Source organism: Bufo bufo, chromosome 4, assembly GCF_905171765.1.
Source record: "Bufo bufo chromosome 4, aBufBuf1.1, whole genome shotgun sequence".
NCBI lineage: Eukaryota > Metazoa > Chordata > Amphibia > Anura > Bufonidae > Bufo > Bufo bufo.
Genome location: NC_053392.1, coordinates 41,613,918 through 41,628,296, shown reverse-complemented (window position 1 = coordinate 41,628,296; position 14,379 = coordinate 41,613,918). Strand labels below are relative to the sequence as shown.

The 14,379-nt window shown below is 45.5% G+C and overlaps 1 protein-coding gene across 1 annotated transcript in view; it reads left to right on the top strand.

The window, feature by feature from the left end:
* The first annotated feature begins 700 nt into the window (after window positions 1-700).
* The window catches only part of NCOA1 (nuclear receptor coactivator 1), a 345,294-nt gene continuing 331,615 nt past the window's right edge, over window positions 701-14,379 (top strand). Inside the window, exon 1 of the mRNA XM_040427133.1 lies at window positions 701-891. The gene's annotated coding sequence lies outside the window, so the exon portion shown is untranslated. The remainder of the gene's footprint in view (window positions 892-14,379) is intronic.

The window sequence follows — 14,379 nt, the reverse complement described above, 5'->3', positions numbered from 1 at the left end:
ACCGATATATATACAGATATACACTACACATACTGTACATATACAATATACACAGATATACACTACACATACTGTACATACACACAATATACACAGATATACACTACACATACTGTACATACACAATATACAGATATACAATACACATACTTTACATACACAGATATACACTACACATACTGTACATACACCGATATATATACAGATATACACTACACATACTGTACATACACACAATATACACAGATATACACTACACATACTGTACATACACAATATACAGATATACAATACACATACTTTACATACACAATATACACAGATATACACTACACATACTGTACATACACCGATATATACACAGATATACACTACACATACTGTACATACACACAATATACACACACACTATAGACATAATGTACATACGGTATATACCAGCCACGGCCCTGTAGATAAATACCCCCAGCCCCGCGGGCACATTGCCCCAGCTCCCACCCCTGGGCACACACATCCAGCAGCCATGCCCGGGCACAGCAGAGGGGCACAGCCCGGACACGGCCTCCTGGGGATGCTGCGCGCTGCCGCCTGTAGGGGGAGCCCGAGCTCCAGGGAGCGGGCAGAGCGCGCAGAGCCTCAGACACAGACCGGCGAGGAGCTGGACCCAGACGGCCGGGCTCAGGAGGACGCGGGGGCATCGCAGCGGGCACGGGAGCAGTGCATGGCGTCCATGAGGGCCCCGCCAGTCACCGGGGGGCAGAGCGCAGGGAGCCGGCTGGGGTAGGACCGAGGACAGCGGTGCCATCCAGACGGGGGTGGTGAAGGCAGACAGGGCGCAGACAGCGGCACATTGCACCGCAAACCCCGCCGTGCCAGGCTGAGCATCCGCAGGTAAGACTGGCATCCTGCAGGGAGGAAGCTGAGCTAGCAGAGCTGACTTGGTCATGTGGCCGACACATGGTCGCGTCAGGTGATTTTTACATAGGACTGCTGGCTTGCTGCATTATCCTAATGGATGTAGCAGAGCTGGGCTCCTCAGGTGTGCCAAGTTTGGAGCAACTCATAATCGCATCGCCATGTGGTACCTGCAGTTTTACATAGGACTGCATGCAGACGTACTGCGTTATCATAGGAGAGCGTTTGTAGGGACTCCGTGCAGATGTAGCAGAGCTGAGCTTGTTGGGTGTCACCTGGTGCAGTTTGCCCTTGGCAAAGCTCGCGACAATACCACAATGTTGTAGCTGTAGTTTTTACATAGGACTGCCAGCAGCTCTGATATATAAGACCATAAGGGACAGTAATTGTATTTGTCTTGGACACATGTAGCAGAGCTGAGCTTGTTGGGTGTCACCACGGGCAGTTTGTCCTTGGCAGAACTCAGGACCATATCAGGATGTTGCACCCGTAGTTTTTACATGGGACTGCAGACAGCCCTGCTATATTACCATAAGAGACAGTGTTTGTACCCCCCTTGGAAACAAGTCATGGTCCTATCAGGTGATTTTACTTAGGACTGCAGGCTTGCTGCATAATTCTCAGATGCAGATGGATGTAGCAGAGCTAGGATTGTCAGGGGTGCCAAGCGGTGATTTGCCCTTTGGTGCAAGTCATAATCACATTGCCATGTGGTACCTGCAGTTTTACATAGGACTGCAGGTAGACTTACTGCAATATTATAGGAGATAGCATTTGTAGTGACTCTGTACAAATGTAGCAGAGCTGAACCTGTTGTATGTCACCAGGTGCAGTTTGTCCTTGGCACAACTCAGGACCATATCAGGATATTGTGCCTCTAGTTTTTACATAGGACTCCAGGCAACCCTACGTATATTATCATAAGGGACAGTATTTTTGTTTCCTTTGAAAAAATGTAGCAGAGCTGAGTTTGTCCTGTGTAGCAAGGTGCAATTTATCCTTTAGAACAGATCATGATCCATCATAGTACAGTTCCTTTGGTTTTACATAGGACTGCTGGCAAACCTGGTATGTTATCATGAGACAGGACGTGAAGCATTTATAATGATGTAGCAGTGCTGAGCGTGTCGGGGTCCTTTGGTGCAGTGCTGAGTTTTTTCGGGTGTAGCAAGGTGCAATTTATTCTTTGGAACAGCTCCTGATCCATCATAATACGGTTCCTTTGGTTTTACTTAGGACTGCTGGCAAACCTGCTATGTTATCAGGAAACAGAACATTTCCTGATAACGCATTTGTAATGATGTAGCAGAGCTGAGTGTGTCCAGGTTCTTTGGTGCAACTCATGGCCATATCACGATTTTCAAGAATTTATAATAACTCTGTAAGGATGTAGCAGAGCTGGGCTGGACACAAATAGAAATTCAGGGGTTTGTCCCTTGGCTCAATGTGGCACTTGTGGTTTTACATGGGGCTGCCGGCAATCCTAATAAATTATCCTAATAAACAAAATGTGTACTGATATCATATGGAAGTAGCAGGGCTAAATTTGTCAGGGGTAGTGAGCGGACTTTGTCCTTTTGGTACAACTATATGGCGATGCCGTTTTCTATGATTTTACATAGGACTGCACGCGGACCAACTGCATCATCAACACTTAAACACAGTCATTTTGTTGTTCTCTACAGAGATAGCAGGGCCGAGATTGTCAAGTGTAGAGGAGCAGAGTTTGTCCTTTGGCACGACGCACGTTGATAATGCTCAGTGGTTTTACACAGGACTGCAAGCTGATCTGCTGAATTTGCAGTTATTCCTTACAGAAATAGCAGTGCTGAGCTCATCGTTTGTTATCTCAATATGTTCTACATTTTACATAGGACTGCAGGGAAAGCTGCTGCATTATTGTGAGTTATATGCTGCACAAGCAATGCAGCACCGGACAGGTCATTGACAAAGTCAGCTCTGCTATTTTGATATATTCAACCAAGGCGTGATCATAGATTGTGAGCTCTTGGGGTCAATATACCGTTGGCATTCAAGGTCTTTTCAATGTTTCCATTGTGTTGCAAAAGTTTTCACACCCTTATGGATGTGAAGTGGATTATTCCCCGGTGCCTACTGACAGCGCGGGCACCACGACCTCCGCACGACAGGCTCTGCGATGGCTCTGGGGCAGGATGCCAGCCAGGTGCCAGCTCTGCTGATTCTGTATTATTCCGCCCTGGATATTACAGGATTGACCTTGGCAGCTGCCAACGCTGGGAGTTATAGTCCAGCCCGTGTTTATGAAGTGCACGGGCAATGACAGCAGAAGAGAGAACCAAAGAGCTTGCAATCTATACAGCAGTGGGGAGGGAATGAAAATGTTATAGATGCAGCAGAGGTGAGTTTGTCATTTGTCATAATGTATAAGATCACCTATTTGTCGTTTTACATAGGACTGCAGCTCAGTCTGCCATACCACAATATGGAGAACCAAGGGTTAAGCATTTTTATGCAGCATTTCTGTGTAATATATGTTGTGCTGTTTTGTAATTCCTCACCATTTACAAGAGCTCTGCATGCTGTCAGGGAATGGAAGTATTCTTACTTACACCCAGAGGCTGAAACTGTACACAGACCAAGTCCTGTTCGCTGCTGAGGGTTTGTTACAATTGTTTCCAGTCAAGATAATCCTCTGTAAGGTAAACAGGTCAGCCACACAAATCCCCCTCCTGTCCTGATGCTTTGTTACAGTGTATCAGTCTGGAGTCCACAGCGGATTGTCCAGACTGGATTCATTTGTAACAAGCCTTCAGCTGTGAGAAGTATGACGAATGTACCGTTTTATGTTTATTGGATGTAAATATAAATATTCCCATTCACTGACAGCAAGCAGATATATTGTGTATTATAAAGTTCTTGGAAAGGGTTTTACATGCAGAACACGTTCATCTCTGCTACATTCTGGGATATTCAAGTGTTTTAGCTCCTGTTATTTGTGGATTGTAGAACACACACACCTACCTAGAGATGTAGCAGAGTTGAGTTTGTCATTTACAGTAAGTCTTTGGAGCTGTGCCTTATGTGTACCTGAAGACCACAGTGATAGCACCACCAGCTGTGCCAATCCACGACTCAGCTCTGCTACACCACACAGGCTGACGGAGAACAGGTCACTGCTCACCAGATCCAGGCACATATAGGTAACCGCAGCAGCGTCCGCTCGCCATCCAGAGGAACCCCGATTATACAGTAAACAAAGGGAGGAAAAAGCAGGATGAGGGAGCGCAGCATCCCAGGAAAAACCTCTGTAATGTCACGTGTTTCGGAGTCGTGCCACCTTCTTCATCAGACATAGACACAGGTTATATAATTGTAGGAGCGGAGTCCAAGTCATATATAATACAAGATATGGAGTAAAAAGTACAGGAAATAAACAAATATATATATACAAATTATTATTTTTTTTTAAGTATAAAAACTAGTAAGTTAGACAGTATCATTTATATATATATAAAAAAACAAATAAAAACAATAAAAACTTTTATTGCATAACTCGTTCAATACCCTCATTCAGACCCTCCCTACTTACCCTAATGCCGGAGGGTCTGAATGAGGCTATTGATCGAGTCAGGCAAGAAAAGAATTTTTTATTGCTTATATATATATATATTTATTTGGAAGTGTCATTATCCTGTACCCCAAGTGTCAGTGTCATTATCCTGTACCCCAAGTGTCAGTGTCATTATCCTGTACCCCAAGTGTCAGTGTCATTATCCTGTACCCCTAGTGTCAGTGTCATTATCCTGTACCCCAAGTGTCAGTGTCATTATCCTGTACCCCAAGTGTCAGTGTCATTATCCTGTCCCCCTAGTGTCAGTGTCATTATCCTGTACCCCAAGTGTCAGTGTCATTATCCTGTACCCCAAGTGTCAGTGTCATTATCCTGTACCCCTAGTGTCAGTGTCATTATCCTGTACCCCAAGTGTCAGTGTCATTATCCTGTACCCCAAGTGTCAGTGTCATTATCCTGTCCCCCTAGTGTCAGTGTCATTATCCTGTACCCCAAGTGTCAGTGTCATTATCCTGTACCCCAAGTGTCAGTGTCATTATCCTGTACCCCAAGTGTCAGTGTCATTATCCTGTACCCCAAGTGTCAGTGTCATTATCCTGTACCCCAAGTGTCAGTGTCATTATCCTGTACCCCTAGTGTCAGTGTCATTATCCTGTACCCCAAGTGTCAGTGTCATTATCCTGTACCCCAAGTGTCAGTGTCATTATCCTGTACCCCAAGTGTCAGTGTCATTATCCTGTACCCCAAGTGTCAGTGTCATTATCCTGTACCCCAAGTGTCAGTGTCATTATCCTGTACCCCAAGTGTCAGTGTCATTATCCTGTCCCCCTAGTGTCAGTGTCATTATCCTGTACCCCAAGTGTCAGTCTCATTATCCTGTCCCCCTAGTGTCAGTGTCATTATCCTGTACCCCAAGTGTCAGTGTCATTATCCTGTACCCCAAGTGTCAGTGTCATTATCCTGTCCCCCTAGTGTCAGTGTCATTATCCTGTACCCCAAGTGTCAGTGTCATTATCCTGTACCCCAAGTGTCAGTGTCATTATCCTGTACCCCAAGTGTCAGTGTCATTATCCTGTACCCCAAGTGTCAGCGTCATTATCCTGTACCCCAAGTGTCAGTGTCATTATCCTGTACCCCAAGTGTCAGTGTCATTATCCTGTACCCCAAGTGTCAGCGTCATTATCCTGTACCCCAAGTGTCAGTGTCATTATCCTGTACCCCAAGTGTCAGCGTCATTATCCTGTACCCCAAGTGTCAGTGTAATTATCCTGTACCCCAAGTGTCAGCGTCATTATCCTGTACCTCAAGTGTCAGTGTCATTATCCGGTACCCCAAGTGTCAGTGTCATTATCCTGTACCCCAAGTGTCAGTGTCATTATCCTGTACCCCAAGTGTCAGTGTCATTACCCTGTACCCCAAGTGTTAGTGTCATTATCCTGTACCCCAAGTGTCAGTGTCATTATCCTGTACCCCAAGTGTCAGTGTCATTATCCTGTACCCCAAGTGTCAGTGTCATTATCCTGTACCCCTAGTGTCAGTGTCATTATCCTGTACCCCAAGTGTCAGTGTCATTATCCTGTACCCCAAGTGTCAGTGTGTCATTATCCTGTACCCCAAGTGTCAATATCCTGTACCCCAAGTGTCAATATCCTGTACCCCAAGTGTCAGTGTCATTATCCTGTACCCCAAGTGTCAGTGTCATTATCCTGTACCCCAAGTGTCAGTGTCATTATCCTGTACCCCAAGTGTCAGTGTCATTATCCTGTACCCCAAGTGTCAGTGTCATTATCCTGTACCACAAGTGTCAGTGTCATTATCCTGTACCCCAAGTGTCACTTTCATTATCTTGTACCACAAGTGTCAGTGTCATTATCCTGTACCCCAAGTGTCACTTTCATTATCCTGTACCCCAAGTGTCAGTGTCATTATCCTGTACCCCAAGTGTCAGTGTCATTATCCTGTACCCCAAGTGTCAGTCTCATTATCCTGTACTCCGAGTGTCAGTGTCATTATCCTGTACCCCAAGTGTCAGTGTCATTATCCTGTACCCCAAGTGTCAGTGTCATTATCCTGTACCCCAAGTGTCAGTAGTGTCAGTGTCATTATCCTGTACCCCAAGTGTCACTTTCATTATCCTGTACCCCAAGTGTCAGTGACATTATCCTGTCCCCCAAGTGTCAGTGTCATTATCCTGTACCCCAAGTGTCAGTGTCATTATCCTGTACCCCAAGTGTCAGTGTCATTATCCTGTACCACAAGTGTCAGTGTCATTACCCTGTACCCCAAGTGTCAGTGTCTCATTATCCTGTACCCCAAGTGTCAGTATGTCATTATCCTGTACCCCAAGTGTCACTTTCATTATCTTGTACCATAAGTGTCAGTCTCATTATCCTGTACCCCAAGTGTCAGTGTCATTATCCTGTACCCCAAGTGTCAGTGTCATTATCCTGTACCCCAAGTGTCAGTGTCATTATCCTGTACCCCAAGTGTCAGTGTCATTATCCTGTCCCCCTAGTGTCAGTGTCATTATCCTGTACCCCAAGTGTCAGTCTCATTATCCTGTCCCCCTAGTGTCAGTGTCATTATCCTGTACCCCAAGTGTCAGTGTCATTATCCTGTACCCCAAGTGTCAGTGTCATTATCCTGTCCCCCTAGTGTCAGTGTCATTATCCTGTACCCCAAGTGTCAGTGTCATTATCCTGTACCCCAAGTGTCAGTGTCATTATCCTGTACCCCAAGTGTCAGTGTCATTATCCTGTACCCCAAGTGTCAGCGTCATTATCCTGTACCCCAAGTGTCAGTGTCATTATCCTGTACCCCAAGTGTCAGTGTCATTATCCTGTACCCCAAGTGTCAGCGTCATTATCCTGTACCCCAAGTGTCAGTGTCATTATCCTGTACCCCAAGTGTCAGCGTCATTATCCTGTACCCCAAGTGTCAGTGTAATTATCCTGTACCCCAAGTGTCAGCGTCATTATCCTGTACCTCAAGTGTCAGTGTCATTATCCGGTACCCCAAGTGTCAGTGTCATTATCCTGTACCCCAAGTGTCAGTGTCATTATCCTGTACCCCAAGTGTCAGTGTCATTACCCTGTACCCCAAGTGTTAGTGTCATTATCCTGTACCCCAAGTGTCAGTGTCATTATCCTGTACCCCAAGTGTCAGTGTCATTATCCTGTACCCCAAGTGTCAGTGTCATTATCCTGTACCCCTAGTGTCAGTGTCATTATCCTGTACCCCAAGTGTCAGTGTCATTATCCTGTACCCCAAGTGTCAGTGTGTCATTATCCTGTACCCCAAGTGTCAATATCCTGTACCCCAAGTGTCAATATCCTGTACCCCAAGTGTCAGTGTCATTATCCTGTACCCCAAGTGTCAGTGTCATTATCCTGTACCCCAAGTGTCAGTGTCATTATCCTGTACCCCAAGTGTCAGTGTCATTATCCTGTACCCCAAGTGTCAGTGTCATTATCCTGTACCACAAGTGTCAGTGTCATTATCCTGTACCCCAAGTGTCACTTTCATTATCTTGTACCACAAGTGTCAGTGTCATTATCCTGTACCCCAAGTGTCACTTTCATTATCCTGTACCCCAAGTGTCAGTGTCATTATCCTGTACCCCAAGTGTCAGTGTCATTATCCTGTACCCCAAGTGTCAGTCTCATTATCCTGTACTCCGAGTGTCAGTGTCATTATCCTGTACCCCAAGTGTCAGTGTCATTATCCTGTACCCCAAGTGTCAGTGTCATTATCCTGTACCCCAAGTGTCAGTAGTGTCAGTGTCATTATCCTGTACCCCAAGTGTCACTTTCATTATCCTGTACCCCAAGTGTCAGTGACATTATCCTGTCCCCCAAGTGTCAGTGTCATTATCCTGTACCCCAAGTGTCAGTGTCATTATCCTGTACCCCAAGTGTCAGTGTCATTATCCTGTACCCCAAGTGTCAGTGTCATTATCCTGTACCCCAAGTGTCAGTGTCATTATCCTGTACCACAAGTGTCAGTGTCATTATCCTGTACCCCAAGTGTCAGTGTCTCATTACCCTGTACCCCAAGTGTCAGTGTCTCATTATCCTGTACCCCAAGTGTCAGTATGTCATTATCCTGTACCCCAAGTGTCACTTTCATTATCTTGTACCACAAGTGTCAGTCTCATTATCCTGTACTCCGAGTGTCAGTGTCATTATCCTGTACCCCAAGTGTCAGTGTCATTATCCTGTACCACAAGTGTCAGTCTCATTATCCTGTACCCCAAGTGTCAGTGTCATTATCCTGTACCCCAAGTGTCAGTGTCATTATCCTGTACCACAAGTGTCAGTCTCATTATCCTGTACCCCAAGTGTCACTTTCATTATCTTGTACCACAAGTGTCAGTGTCATTATCCTGTACCCCAAGTGTCAGTGTCATTATCCTGTACCCCAAGTGTCAGTGTCATTATCCTGTGCCCCAAGTGTCAGTGTCATTATCCTGTGCCCCAAGTGTCAGTGTCATTATCCTGTACCCCAAGTGTCAGTGTCATTATCCTGTACCCCAAGTGTCAGTGTCATTATCCTGTACCACAAGTGTCAGTCTCATTATCCTGTACCCCAAGTGTCAGTGTCATTATCCTGTACCCCAAGTGTCAGTGTATCATTATCCTGTACCCCAAGTGTCAGTGTCATTATCCTGTACCCCAAGTGTCAGTGTCATTATCCTGTATCCCAAGTGTCAGCGTCATTATCCTGTACCCCAAGTGTCAGCGTCATTATCCTGTACCCCAAGTGTCAGTGTCACCCCCAGTATTTGTCTATCATGACTGAGAGGCTTACATTAGGTGATGTCACAGCACTAGGGGTGGTGACATCACACATTTCAACCAAGGGACATAAGCCTGGCTCAGTTGCACCTAAATACTGATAAGTAGTTTCTGATAGTGAATATGTGGCCCTTGGAGGAGTCTGCATCGGGTGACATCAGGATAATGATATTCTGCCCCATCATATGATGTTAATGTTGTTCTGAAATATGATCGTCTTGTAGGAAAGATATTATTTGCGGCAGAGGTAAGTCCTCAATGTGTGGCGGTCCTTCCGCTCAGGGTCAGGTAAGGAGCGTGGCCGTAAGCCTGGCTCTTCTGATAATAAGATAATTGCGGTCACTGTGTTGTTGGGTTAATACTTTTTGTTTTCTGCTTTCATAATTTGGAGGCCCAGATTTTCTGAATGCACTAATGATTTGTTTTATCCTCTTAATTACATAAAATGTAGTAACCAGTCTGTCCTGTCCAGCCCTGGGGAGCACTGGGAATGCTGGAGCTCGTGTAGCATACATCATGGTGGCTGCAGACTGTGGCTAGACTGAAGGAGGGTGTCACTTGTTCCTCAGTCCCCTTGGTTGGACGTCGCTGCTGCTCCACCTCCCTCCTCCCTTTCTCTGCCAGTCACAGAAATGCTTCTGATTATTACTGATCTTGGGCTGATGCTGATTTTTATTTTTTCTCTTCTATGTTTGCCCTCATGCATAGGGTCTGCTCTCCTGCCAAGGTTCTCCACTGGTTCTCTCACGCAAACATGCATGCTCTGACTCCTGGCTTCTTAAAGAGCTAGTTTGCACCAAAGATGTCCCTTTCTAGATGATGCCCAGGCATCACAAGCTTCTTATGGGCCCACCCATTGTCACCTTATGCCTCAACAGTTAGGTCCGTAGGTCCCAGTATTCCACAAAGGTGCATTTTGTTCCTGTCAGTTTTGGCATCAACCCTTGTTTATTGACCGCACTAACCTCTGCTTTCTACCATTGTGATTGAACATCACGCACCTTGACTTCTGCCCATCTCAATATCATGTCTTCCTTCTGCTTTGGTACCATGAATCAGTGTCTCTTTTTTCCATCAACATGTCTTTCTTGGCAAAAGGAAACTTCTTGTCGTGGCACACATAGAAGAGAGGAGACACCACAAAAAATATCAAAATGAGCCCCCCCCCCCCCATTTTGCCACGTAACGGCTTGGTGTTTATTTCCCCCATTTATGACCTTTGGGTCAAATTCACCAACCCATTTCAGTTCCTCTAGAGAGGGGAGTCATACGCAGGTTTTCCACCCAGTAGCAAAAGAGGAGGAGACCAACAAGGGTTGCGCCCCTCTCTCTGAGGGCCCCATAGCAGCAACATTTTCTGTGTTTATGGTATGTTTGTTCTTGGTTGTTGGGTATTTTCATTTAAGGAAAATCAGCACAACTTGAAAATGAGAATTTCCTGGATTTCCTCCTGGTGGACATATATTTGATTATCTTCATCATGGGTTGACCTGTTGCTCATTTATTATTGTGTAAGATCCAGGAAAGGGCAGCTCAAGGACAAGACATTCCTAGACCATAACCAAGTGCTTAGATACCTTGGTCTCAAAACCTACTATAGCGAATACCCAAATAACTGAGTGCTTAGATACCTTGATCCCCAGATCTACTGTAATGAAGACCCAAATATCCGAGTGTCTAGATACCTTGTTCCCAAGATCTACTGTAGCGAAGACCCAAATAACTATGTACTTAGATACCTTGGTCTCAAGATCTACTATAGTGAAGAGCCAAATAACTGAGTGCTTAGATACCTTGGTCTCAAGATCTGCTGTAGTGAAGACCCAAATATCCAAGTGTCTAGATACCTTTGGGGTCATTTATCAAACTGGTGTAAAGTAGAACTGGCTTAGTTGCCCATTACAACCAATCAGATTTCACCTTTCATTTTCCAATAGAGCTATGAAAAATGAAAGCTGGAATCGGATTGGTTGCCATGGGCAGCACCAGTTTGATAAATGACCCCACTTGTTCCCAAGATCTACTGTATTGCAGACCCGATGGGGTTATCTGGGTAAAAGCACTGGTTTGGTAGCTAGCCAATTGTAATCTTGAGTGGTAATCTCCATCTCTACTTGGAAATTTATAGACACTATAATTTATTATAAATTTAGGGATATTAGTTGTGGTTCAAGGTTCAGTAAGTGGTGGTGACAACTCGGTGCCTAATGTGGCCTTGGTCTTCATTGGCTTTTGTGGCACATCTACTCATCTGTATCTTCCAAGAATGGCTAAATTGGAGTATTTCCTAGAGGAGCTCTGTAAATTGGTAGAATTCTTCTCAACGATGTGCTGATGGATACGTTGGTAATGTGCTCCGGTTCTGGAATTGTTCACGGTAAATAGAGTTGACTTGAGAGGGAGTGGAGGCCGAACTTGAGGAAACCTCAGGAATCTGAAATGTTCACATATTTTCATCGCAGGAGCCTTTGCTGTTGACTTCCAGCTACTGTATTATACTTGATGTCAGGAAACACTATATCAGTATGGACATCTCCTTTTCTCTGCCAAGCCGTGTGAGGTCTCGCTGATCTCCTGACTTCCAAAATGGCTTAGATGAAAGGTATAAATGTCTCTCACATTTATTAATTCTTAGAACAACGTATTTTCTTTTGCTTCCAGGAAAAACTAGAGGATGCAGATGTGGTTGTCACCAATGGCATGTGGCAGCTACAATATAATGTATCTCTGCTAGACTACCCCCACCTCCACCATTGGGGAAATCAAGGATAGGTCCAGAGTTGTACCTGAGGGCTGATATTTCGCGATCTAAAGTCTACAGACAGCTTCACAGTCTAGTGGAACAATGATGATACATAAACCCCCCCCCCCCCCCTTCTTAGTGCTCTCCAGCTTTTGGCTGAAGTTGCATCTTGAGGACTTCCTGCTGCCCGGCTCCCACCGGCACATAATATTGAGAATACTGTCCTGTTGGCCTGTATGTCACCGACGTTCCCGTGACAGGTGGCAGGAGATCAGTGAGACTGGCAACACGTGGTTTGATCTGACAGGTTTTCCTTGTGGATCAATAAGCGTCTGTGTTGTTTCTGGTAATGGCCACACCCCTTGCCTTAGGTGTTGCTAATGTGGTCATTTAACCTTCCTTATTTATTTTTGCTTCTCCCACAATGCTGTGCGGTTTATAGCTTCAGCTTCTGTGCCTGTGGATTGGTGGTGTGTGGATGTCGGCAGAGTTCCTGGTGCTTCCATAGCCCCTTTGAAGTTAGGTCTTTCTTTTCCCTTTTGTATTTTGTTTGGGTTCTGTGTGTTGCATTTCCCTATTGTTGGTATTAGGCCTGAAGGAGACTCCTGTTCGTCCTTCCTTTTGGAGGAACAGGTAGTCTCGTCCCTGCCATTAGTACCAGGGTCCTATAGGGCTTGATAGAATAGGTATTCCTGCATATGAACACACCTACCTTTGGGATCTGTTCATACTGGTAGTCAGTCAGGATTTCGGTTGGGGTTTTACTAGGAGTTGTCCATCTTCCTTCCCTAGTTCTGAGGCCTGATTCCCTATTCCCCCCCTTCCTCTTATGCTCAGTGTGGTGTTTCCCTCCCACACCGAAGCGTGGCACTGTAACACACAAAGTGTGCATGTTCTGTGTTGACCGCCATAGTCATCAGGAAGTAACATATCAGCAGCCGCTTACAGGCTCTTGACATTTGGACAGCCAGTGCACAACGAACCTCAAGATCATCCCAATGTTTCATGAATAATGCTGAGGTTGGGCTTTGATGTACTATACTATATAGCCAAAATAAGGGTTTGTTGGGCTCCATAACAACCTCCGCTCTTCTGGGAAGACTTTCCACAAGATTTGTTAGTGGCCCATGAGGTTCGGCACCAATGTTGGGGAAGAACATCTGGTTTGTATGAGTACCATTTCGACCCAAAGGTGTTGGATTGGGTTGAGGTCGAGGCTCTGTGCAGACGCTCGGTACTACCACAGGATGGCAAAGATGGCATCCTATGGCCATGCCATGTCTAGTCACGGAGCTCTTCTTGTACTACTATGGAGAATATGTGTCTGTGTGCTTGATTGTATGCACCTTTAACGGGTGTGGACGAAGCTCAATAATTAGGAGGGTGGTCTTCACGCCTTTGGACTGTGTGTATGACCGTTTGGTGTATACAGCTCCTATGCAGACATATGTGTCGTCATGGTAACAGACTGCAGTAGAAGAGAGGGCAGAGGGAAGTGACTGCAAGATCTGACTACACAGAGTTTGTTTGTAGTCAGAAACCATACGTTTCCCTAGGAGTTGCGCACATTAAACTGTAGGAAAATATCTACCAAATTTTTAATTTTAGATGCGCTGGAGAGATGGTTGCAAAAGTTTTCATACCCATTAATAGACACTGTACAGCTTTAGACTAAGGCAGCCCATAAGAGGCAGAATCCTCAGTTGTAAAATTTTCCTAGGCCCTAAAACATAAGATTGACCCAAGGTCAGTGAAACCCTCTGAGAGACGCCGATGGGCGTGACAATTTCTAATGGGTCTTTAAACCCTGCGCTCAGATCATCGGTGTGCGACACCAGTCACCTCCTTAATGGGAAAGAATTTAGCAATTTGTGCCTGTTGCTCGAAAGACTTGAAACGCATGGGGTCAAGACTGAAATAGGAGCATTACAGGGCCACTTTGCAGCTGTAGTGCTCTTCTTTATACATTACGCCGCAGCAATGGCGGCGCACATAACCCGCTGTCATTTGCGGGTGAGGCCTATTTACCGGCTGTCTGCGCTGCCTCGTCCTCATCTAGTCAGGAGATTACTCAAGGGATTCGGTTTGAAAGAGAATTATTCATGGATAATGAATTAAAAGCAAATTGAGCGGCGCCGGCTGCAGATGCACTTAATGGCAGGTAACAGAGTTCGGAACGCATCACGTTCTTTGTGAAGCTGGTTAACAGCTTAATCAGGGAAGCCGCAGTAGAAGGGCGTAGGCGTAATATGAAGGTCTGGGGCCCCAGTGTAAAATCTGTAGTGGGCCCTTAGCACTAGTTCTCAGCTACCTCCTTCAGTCCAATAGATGTGAACGGAGTGGTGCTCACGCATGAACACTACTGCTTCATT